This window comes from Furipterus horrens, unplaced genomic scaffold (assembly GCF_987537825.1).
Source record: "Furipterus horrens unplaced genomic scaffold, mFurHor1.1.pri manual_scaffold_2, whole genome shotgun sequence".
NCBI classification, from domain to species: domain Eukaryota; kingdom Metazoa; phylum Chordata; class Mammalia; order Chiroptera; family Furipteridae; genus Furipterus; species Furipterus horrens.
The window spans coordinates 38,055,270-38,064,128 of NW_028327172.1; positions in this window are offsets into that span (position 1 = coordinate 38,055,270).

Genomic DNA, 8,859 nt, shown 5'->3' on the forward strand with positions numbered 1-8,859 from the left:
TCAAACAGACATCCAGTCAGGGCCAGAGCAGAGCATGAGCCCAAGAAGTTAATGGGCCATGGGTCAAGAGGAGCCATAAGAAAAGTATCCCAGGGTTGGGATCCTGCAGACCTTATTTTCTTGCTGGCTATCCCCAGATAAGTTACTGAACTTCTCTGAGCCTCATTTTCCTTGCTTCACATGGTTCTACAAGGTTTCTCTTTTCAGGTACCAAGCCCTGTGCTATGGATGTTATAAACATCATCTTAATTATTAACTCAAAATCTCATGGCAGAGCTGTTGTGTTCAACAAAGTAAAAGAAAAGGGGGATTGGAAAGAGAGCCAGAGGATCACAGCAAGGAGAAGCTGCCTGGGATTAATGTTGCTACCCTTGCCCCTGATACCATTATAAGCAGCCAGTTACCACCTGTCTGTCATGGAGAGGGAATACCCAGAGCAATGCCATGTCAGGGCTAGATCATTCTACCTGCCTCACTGCTGTAAAGATGAGAAAATGAAGCCCAAGGTGGCATATGACTTATTTGAGTGTTGGTCACTTGCTCTTTCATTCATTTATACATTCACTCATTATTCATCAAACATCTGTTGTGCTTCTATCATATCTAAGTCCTGTGCCATGTTCTAGGGTTGCAAGCATACCTTCAGGGTACAGTCTGTCCCCAGGGAACCATTAAAACATGAGGGGGTTAGAGAAGGAAGCAGTCAACGTAGACTTCCCTTACAAGAAGACTGGAATTGAAGAAAAGGGGGAAAATGAGAGGATAGGGTGAGGGGGACCCAAGAAAAGCCTTCATTAGATGGGGAAGCCTGGGCATGTACATTATCCCCTTTCAGAGGAAAGGTAGGAACTGAGAGAGTGGTGACCGATGTGCAGGGGCTCTTGAGTGCAGCTGGGGGATGAATCAAAAACTCATTTGGAGGGACATTTGATCTTCAGGGAAAGGTTTTTAGGATGGAGATATGGAGTGGGTAAACATCCCATGGGTCACAGAAGTTGTGTCCTAGGGCCAGATGGTTGGAGGTCAAGGACACACCGTGGATTCTCCATGGCAGCTGCAGGTCCTGGCAGACCCTTCCTGGTCTTCAGGTGTGGGGACAGCCTTGGGGAGATGCTGCTACAGGCCAAGCCTAGGGCTCACAGTGGTAGGAAGAAGCTCTCTAGAGGAAGGAGGAGTCTTAAGAATCGAATCTGCCGGGGGACCTAGCTAATGGGATTTTAAGGGGTTTTTCAGTCAATTCCCTACCTCTGCCAAAATCTCAACTAGTTGAATATTAGAAAGGAGTCATATAAAGATCAAAAGATCAAAATTTTGCCAGTGAATATCCATCCTATAACTGTTCCCAAGCCTATACTGGAGGAGTAATGGGGTCCCCAGGGTGGTCACTAACCCAGCCAACTGCATGGTGGGCAGTGCCTTCCTCACAGCCTGATGATTGAAAGTGAGATGTATGGAGAAGGGTAGGAGGCTTTTTCCTGTCTTTTGAGAAGCTGAAAGTTTCCATCAATGGGCCAGGGCAGAGATGTGAGGCAGGTCAGTATAATTTTCTCTCTGACAGCAATAGGAACATGAATGGACAGAAAACATGGGGTATTTTGGTGGCCAGGGTCTCAACCCTGGGGCCAAGGGCTGAAGGAAGATCTGACCTGAGCCAGGCAGTTTAAGGGACATAATGAGGGTGACGGCTGTGGCCAAGCATGAATTAGGGGCTGAGCCCTCCAAGGCATGAAAACACATTGGGCACAGCTTCATTCCCTACCAGATGTCCCCATCACTTGGCAAAGGTGACATGAGAGACAGAAGCAGATCAGAGGGGTCGTCCTTCTGGTTGATGTGGTTTCAGTTGTTTTGATTTAAGTGCATTTTCTAAAGGTCATTACAGGAAGTGGCCAAGGAAGCAAGAGAATGGGACTTTGTTTGGCTCATTCAAAGGACAAAAATCTATTTGGGGACTGAATTTTCGGAAGACTCGTGACTGGGTACCCTGCTCCCAGGACCTGAGAGAATCACTGATGTCCATGAATGGGCACCCTTCCACCAGAGCTTAGGAGGACAGGCAGAAGGGGTTCTTAGGTCATCCCAGAGGTCCAGGCCCTTCTCTGACAGCCACCTGAGCCCTCCAGACCCCCTTGGAAAGGCTGCAAGAGGGAGCTGAAAACCCCATAGGGAGTCTACACTCATTTCCAAACAACTAATCCATATCCACCCATCAGCAAATCTGACCGACACTGGTTCTGTCACCAACCTTGGGCCATGTGATGCTGTGAATCCAGAGTTGAGCAAGGCACCTGTCTTGCTCTCAGAGAGCTCCCAGTCTACCCAAGGAGCTCCAAGTGGCCCTTGTGGACCAAACTGAGAGGAAGCCAGAGCCTGAACTTGAGACATAGACTCAGTGTGGTGACAGAGTTTAGAGAAGGAGCAAATGAGGGCTCTAGGGACCAGGGAGCGCTCCCCAGAAGACGGGCCTTCAGTTGGACCTTATTGAGCCCTTTCCCACTTTAGAGATTAGTGCTGCACCCTGTAAAAGACGGGGTCATAGCAACACATTCAGGGGCCCAGTGGGCAGGCTTCCTTCAGGCATCCTTCTCACCACTGCTGGTTAACAGCTGAAGGGTCCTTTGAATTCCTTGTTTGTCTTTAAAACTAGAACCCTCAAGTGTTGGGGAAGAAAAAGTTACTGTTGCAAATGGGCTGCTGTCCCATTAGCTATGCTCAAGGGTGGCAGATATGCCACACCTTCCCCAGGCTGAGGGAGAGGAAGAGACTATGGCTAGAAGTGCTGGTAATAAAACTGGCACAAACACAAGAGAGTTCAACACACACGTGCAAACCCTTTGTGGCAGATAGGGTAAGTGTAATTGCCAGGTCCATTTCAGAGAAGAGGAGGCTGAGGCTTATAAAGATTGGAGGGCAAGGTCATGCAGCTAGTACAGGACAGAGCAGGGACCCGTGCCTGGGAATTTGGCTTCTCGGCCCTTGGTCTCTCTGCATTCTGTGCTACCCCCACTCCTCACAGCTGACATTGATTGGATGCTTACCATGCCCAGGCATTGGAAGCACTTTACATTAAATATTTCATGTACTCTTCCCAATTCTTAGGATTCTTTTCATCCTTTTTATACAGCTGAGCAAACCGAGGTACTGAGAGAGATTCGGGAACTTGCTCCAACTCTCACAGGCTTTTAGTGGTAGAGGTGGGGGTCTAACCCTGGCCTGTTAAATTTGGAGATTGTGTTCTTGACCACGTGGCTGTGTGCCCACACGAAGTGGATATGAGTGATGCCTGAGTGGTGTATAGCACCAGGGCACGAGGATGCTGGCAGGGAAGTGCTGCCTGTCCCCGCTGCTCCTGTTGCCTCACCTGCCTCCAAAGGCCTCTCTGGGCTCTGGAGGAAAAGTCTGGGCCACTGGGGAAGGAGAAGCCTGAAGATGGATATGGTGAGGCACACGTGCTGTGTGAGACTTTGCGTTTAAGGGGAGCGGGGGGCAGATGTTCAGAGCTGTCCCAATACCTTTCATCTGCTCATGCTGTAGAGTCCCCAGGCAAGGTCTGGGACTGTGGTTTGGGGCCTTCATTAGCCCTGCACCATCTGAGACATTCATGAAAACAAGAAAGCCTTCTGGCTTCTTTTACTTTATAGCAACTCAGACTGCTTTTTCTGGTTCCTAGGATCCAAAAAATAATATCCTCAGGGCTGGCTTATTTACAGAGATGCAAAGGGTGCTGTGTTCTGCTGGCCCATCTCAAGGGGCAGCAGTTGTGCCCGACATACTCTCCCTACCAGACCCTGGCTGCAGCTGTCTGACCAATGGCATGTATAGCTGTCCATCTACCCAGCCAGCAAGGCAGCCAGCCCGCCAGCCCAATGTGGAGTGGAGATACATTAACAATACACCTGTTTACCTGTTCAGCTCATCCTAGTGTGTCAGGCTGTTGATGGCAGGGAGCCTGCTGGCCTCATCTCTGTAGCCTTCCTGCAGTGGTTCATAACCTTTCCCTGTCACCTATCAGACCTGCGGAATCTGCTACACACTGTCAGTATGGCTGCTCATTAAGCTGGCCATTCTGGAAGTGGACAGGTGCAGACTGATTTTGGGGGGGGTCTTGTTTGCAAAAGTCCCCAATTCTGAGCATCCTGCCTACACATGACTCAGGTAACTGGGGCTCAATGCAGAGCTGATAAGGTCCTCCATCCCCAAATCTGGCCTTGCTTTTTATTCCCAGGCAAGCTCCCTGCAGCTCAACCTCAGTTGCCATTTCTCAAAGTGTGTTCCAAGGAACACTGAATCAGAAACACTGCAAGAGTTGGAGGTGTAGAACCAAGACTCAGAATCTGAAAACGAGACTTGGGCATTTAAAAGAACTGCATGGGTCCTTGGCAGGTTTTCTTTCTATACCTACGTATATTCAAGAGCCCTGCATGGTTTGCTTTGGGGTGGAGGGGCCTACTGATGCTCAGGCAGGAAAGTGAGACATCATGATGTTCAGATGAGGAAAATAGACCCTGCGTTATCAGTTATTAAACTTCCAAAGGCTTTTTGAAAGAGGATGATGGTGACATTGCCATCTGAGAGAAGTCATACTATTTGTCTAATAAAACATTAATTGTATATAAAGGGATTACAGTATTTGTTCAGGGGATACAGGATTGCTTTGTTATTTGAGATGTGAGATGGTTTGAATTGACATGAAGTTCTGTTGATTTCTTGAGACTTGTTAATAATTACCCTTTTCAGAACTTCTGCTTCAGAATCTCTGGGGATCACCCAACTTGGGGTGAATCTGTATTTTCACCAAACATTCCAGGTGGCTTCCTAGGTATACACTGAAGTTTGGAAACCTTTTCCCCAGTCACATGGCTCTAAATCTTGGCTGCATATTGGAATCACCTGGGGAGATTAAAAAAAAAGAAAACAAAACAAGATGCCTGAAGCCCATCTCCCGAGTTTGATTCGGTAGGGCTGGGCACCCACAGTTTCTGTTGCTGTTCTGTTCCCCCGTAGGCTTTAATGTGCAGCCAGGGTCGGGAAGTCAGGGTCGGCTCTGGCCTCGGGGGTGGGGTGGTGGCTGTCTGTGCCCTGCCTGCACATAAGTGTGTGTGGGTGTGTCTCCGAGGCTGCCTCCAGCTCTTGGAGGCATTTATGGCTGGGCATTGCGCTCACTCCAGGACACGGGTGGTCCCCTTCAAATGCCTTTATCTGGTCATCCGATTGGTGCAGCAGCCTCTGCTTTGTCTGGAAAATCTTTCTGGGAGCCCGGAAAAAAGTATTTGTAGTCTTGCCTCTCCTGTCTGGCTCTGGGTAAGGAAAGCCCCTCGGAAGGAGCAGAGAGCAGCAGCTGCAGCTAGGACCAGACAGTCCTGGGAAGGTGTCTAATCATCTTGTCTAAGACAACAGCACCTGCTATAGTGGCTGCTATAGAACCATGAGCTCGACACTCTGCATCGGCTTCCGCATGTTAGCGGAGAAGCTGGCAGAGCCCTCCTGCCCACATCCCACGATCGGCACATGCAGGGTACGTGGCCAGCAGGCACATACAGAGAGGCCTGTCTTCTCTCCTTCAAGGGTCTCCTGCCTCCTGGACCCCAGGTTAGGAAGAAGCTTGTCTTCTAAAAACCCTGCCCTTGTTCAGAGATGACCAATTCATTTCCCATATTTATTAATCAAACACACGTGTAGCCGTGAAGCAGGGCTTCTGACTCCCAGCAGAGAAGGTGGTTTCCTACCGTGAGTCTTCTAGAAATCTAAGCCAAGGGATGGGGTTCCTTCATTGATCTGTGTGAAACAGTTTGAAGACCCTGGGGATTCCATGCCTGAGTCTCACCGCCTGTCCTATGTCCCTCTTGCTTCTGCCCCAGCCTGGCCTCTGTGTCATCTTTAGCAGGTCTCTGAACCTTTCTGATGGAAGGACTAACTTGGCCTCATCCTCTCCCCTGGCAAATGAGGCAGATGAACTCACTAACACGTCAGCTTGTGGGGTTTAAAACATCTTCTTTAGCCATTGACACTCTCCTTAAAGGATTTCCTTTGCAAAATTCTAATATGTAAACAGACTAAATTAGAGGCTGTCTGGTAAAAGGGGAAAGAGAAACCTCAGACCTCCCCTGCCCTCCACTCAGGGTCTATCTTCCCCAAGGGGGATCCACAGAAGCTGTTGAAAACCACGGTCGTAGATAAGTTATTTTCAGTGGGGGCATCTTTTTTTCTTCTGGGCATGGGGGTTCATGTCCAAATCTTGAGACGGCAGGGTTAAGTGGCATGCATACATTGAAAAAGCTTATTCCAAAATGACTGTTGTTTTATTTGTTTTCAGTTGTGACATTTAATATTTTATTTATTTCCAAATTTCAAGTAATATGAAAGGAGGCTAGATATTTTTAACATTTATGAAAAGAGGACATTGCTTTATAAAAGGTTGTAATCCATTGATCTAAATCAGTATTTTTCAAATTGTGGGTTACAATCCATTAATAGGTCATGGAATCAATAATCTAGGTCATAATCAGCTTTCCCCCTTAACAGCGTATTGTAGCATAAAATAGAATACACTAGAGTTGCACATAGCAAATCGTGGTTTCCCTTATGTACGTTTGTGTGTGTGTATTAGATAGACCTAATGTGAAATGGAGTTCTTACTGTGAGTTATGATCAGTAAGAAGCCAAGAGCTGGTCTGAATGGACGGTCCCTGCTGTTCTTGCAGCCTCTGACTTTACCTCACTTCTGCCTCTGGGCACCTTCTGACCCGCTGTGCTGAGGAGTGAACTGGTGAGCAGTGCACAGAGACATGGGCACAGGAAGGCAGGACTGCTGGGCGGGGTGAGGCCCTCCCCTCGAGAGTGTCCAGCACCCTACCAATGTTCAACAATTCCATTCCTCCTGCTGACACCTGGCAAGGGGCATGGAGGCCTGAGTCTCCCAGGAAGGCCATCTTACCCCCTCATGATTCTTTCTGGGCGTAGGAACAGGTTTCCTCATGCACTTCGAAAATTCGTTTTGTAAAGCAAAAACTCATGATTCTGCAGGTCCCTGAAGAAAGTTCAGACCCTGTGGATAATCCTGAGACCCACTAAATTGACATTGTCTGACCTTGTGTACAAGATGTAAGTATGGATGCTTTCCAACTCCCTTGCCTGACACAGATAGATAAGCATGGGGCCGCTTATTCATTGTGTCCCGCACACGGAGAGTTTCTTTGTCTGAAACTTTGCTTATTTTGTCTGGCTGAGCATTGGGCCCACCTCCTTCCTCTGCCTCAGGTGCCTGTGCAGCACAGCTGGGTTGATAAAGTAAGAATTTACCAGATGGAAAGGACTAATTTTTCCCCCTTTCAAAATTATAGGCATGACAAGTGTTCGTTTTTTTTTTTTTTGCATACATTCTGCCAGACACACACTGCATTTATAATACAGAGCATTGAGACATCTTTCATGTGATAAATATTTTTAGCGTCATGCTCAAGAAATAGATTTTGTTTGAAAATGGCCTATTTCTTTTGATGGGTTCTTTGACGTGGATTCAAAGCTTTTTCTGGTCCTGCAGGGGTCTGAGGTTGGAAGGGCCTCTTTGTTAACTTTTTTCAAAGGACAAATCTACTTCTTTTCACCCCAATAGAGCCATGGCTGCCAGGGCTGGGTGATATTTGACTGAGGACAGTAATGAAAAGATGTCCAGTGAACCAACAGCTGCTGGGAGTGATGACGGGGTCAGCCCTGGGGCCCCCACAGCTGGAGACCCCAGACCCCTGTGAGCAGATCCACCAGCGCCCTGGCTCCTGTTTATCCTTCTTCGTTGTAAATTACACTTAAAGATTCAGATGCGGCTGTTTAACCAGAATAGAACCCCATAATATTTCTTCACGCAAGTTTGTCTTTACAAGTGTTCCTCTCTTGTCTTTGAAACAACACATCTTTAATAGTCTTCTGCATGCAGTGAGCAGCCACTTAGGATTAGAAGAATTTGTTTTCAGGACAAGCCTTTGTAGGCTGCTGTGCATCTCTGTGACTCTGTGTGTGTGTGTGTGTGTATGTGTGTGCATGCGTGTGTGCCCATGTGTGAGGATACAGCTGGAGATAACTGAGAAAAACAGGAACTCTGCTCTCCTCTGGGAGCCTGGGTTAATAGTCGCAGGACCTTGTCATTATTATCCTTTCCCTGCACACCTGCAAAGCACCTCCTTCCTGTCAGCCTGACATATAGGTTGCAGGTGCTTCTGTAGATCAGACCCGGATACCAGCATGGATGAGGGGCTCTGAGGGAGGATTTGCCAGTTTCCTGGGGCTCAGGCCGTGGGGATTGGCTCCTCAGAGGTGCTGGAAATACTGGGTGGTTGAGCAGGTTGCTTTTTCTTAGAGCCACTGTGCAGGAACCCTCCTGGCTGGTGGAGGGAGCACTGAGCAGGGATTGAGGGCATTTCAGGGATTTTGTCTCCTCTCCTCATCCAAGAATCAGCTGTCACCTAGCTGTTTACCTCTGCAAGTCATTTAACCCCTCTGGACCTGCATTCATTTATTTATACACTAAAGAATTGAACAGGAGCTATAAGGATTCCATTGAGCATTCTGTTTTCACTTGGAAGCCACCAGTCCCTGTGTGAGCCAGAATCTGTAATCTGAACCATTTTAGAATAATGGCATTTTTGGATGGTAAAGGTTCCTAGAGATCACCTCATTCCACCCCTTTCATTCACCCAAAAGAAAACTTAGGCCTAAAGAGAGGGAGGGACTTGCCCAAGGCCACTGAAGTGAATGAGTTGTAGAACAGGGCCGTTCCCAGCCACCCCTTCAACCTGGTTCTCAGAGTGGGGCCCAAACAGCAGTCTCAGCATTCCTTGGGAATTGTTAGAAATGCACATTTTCAGG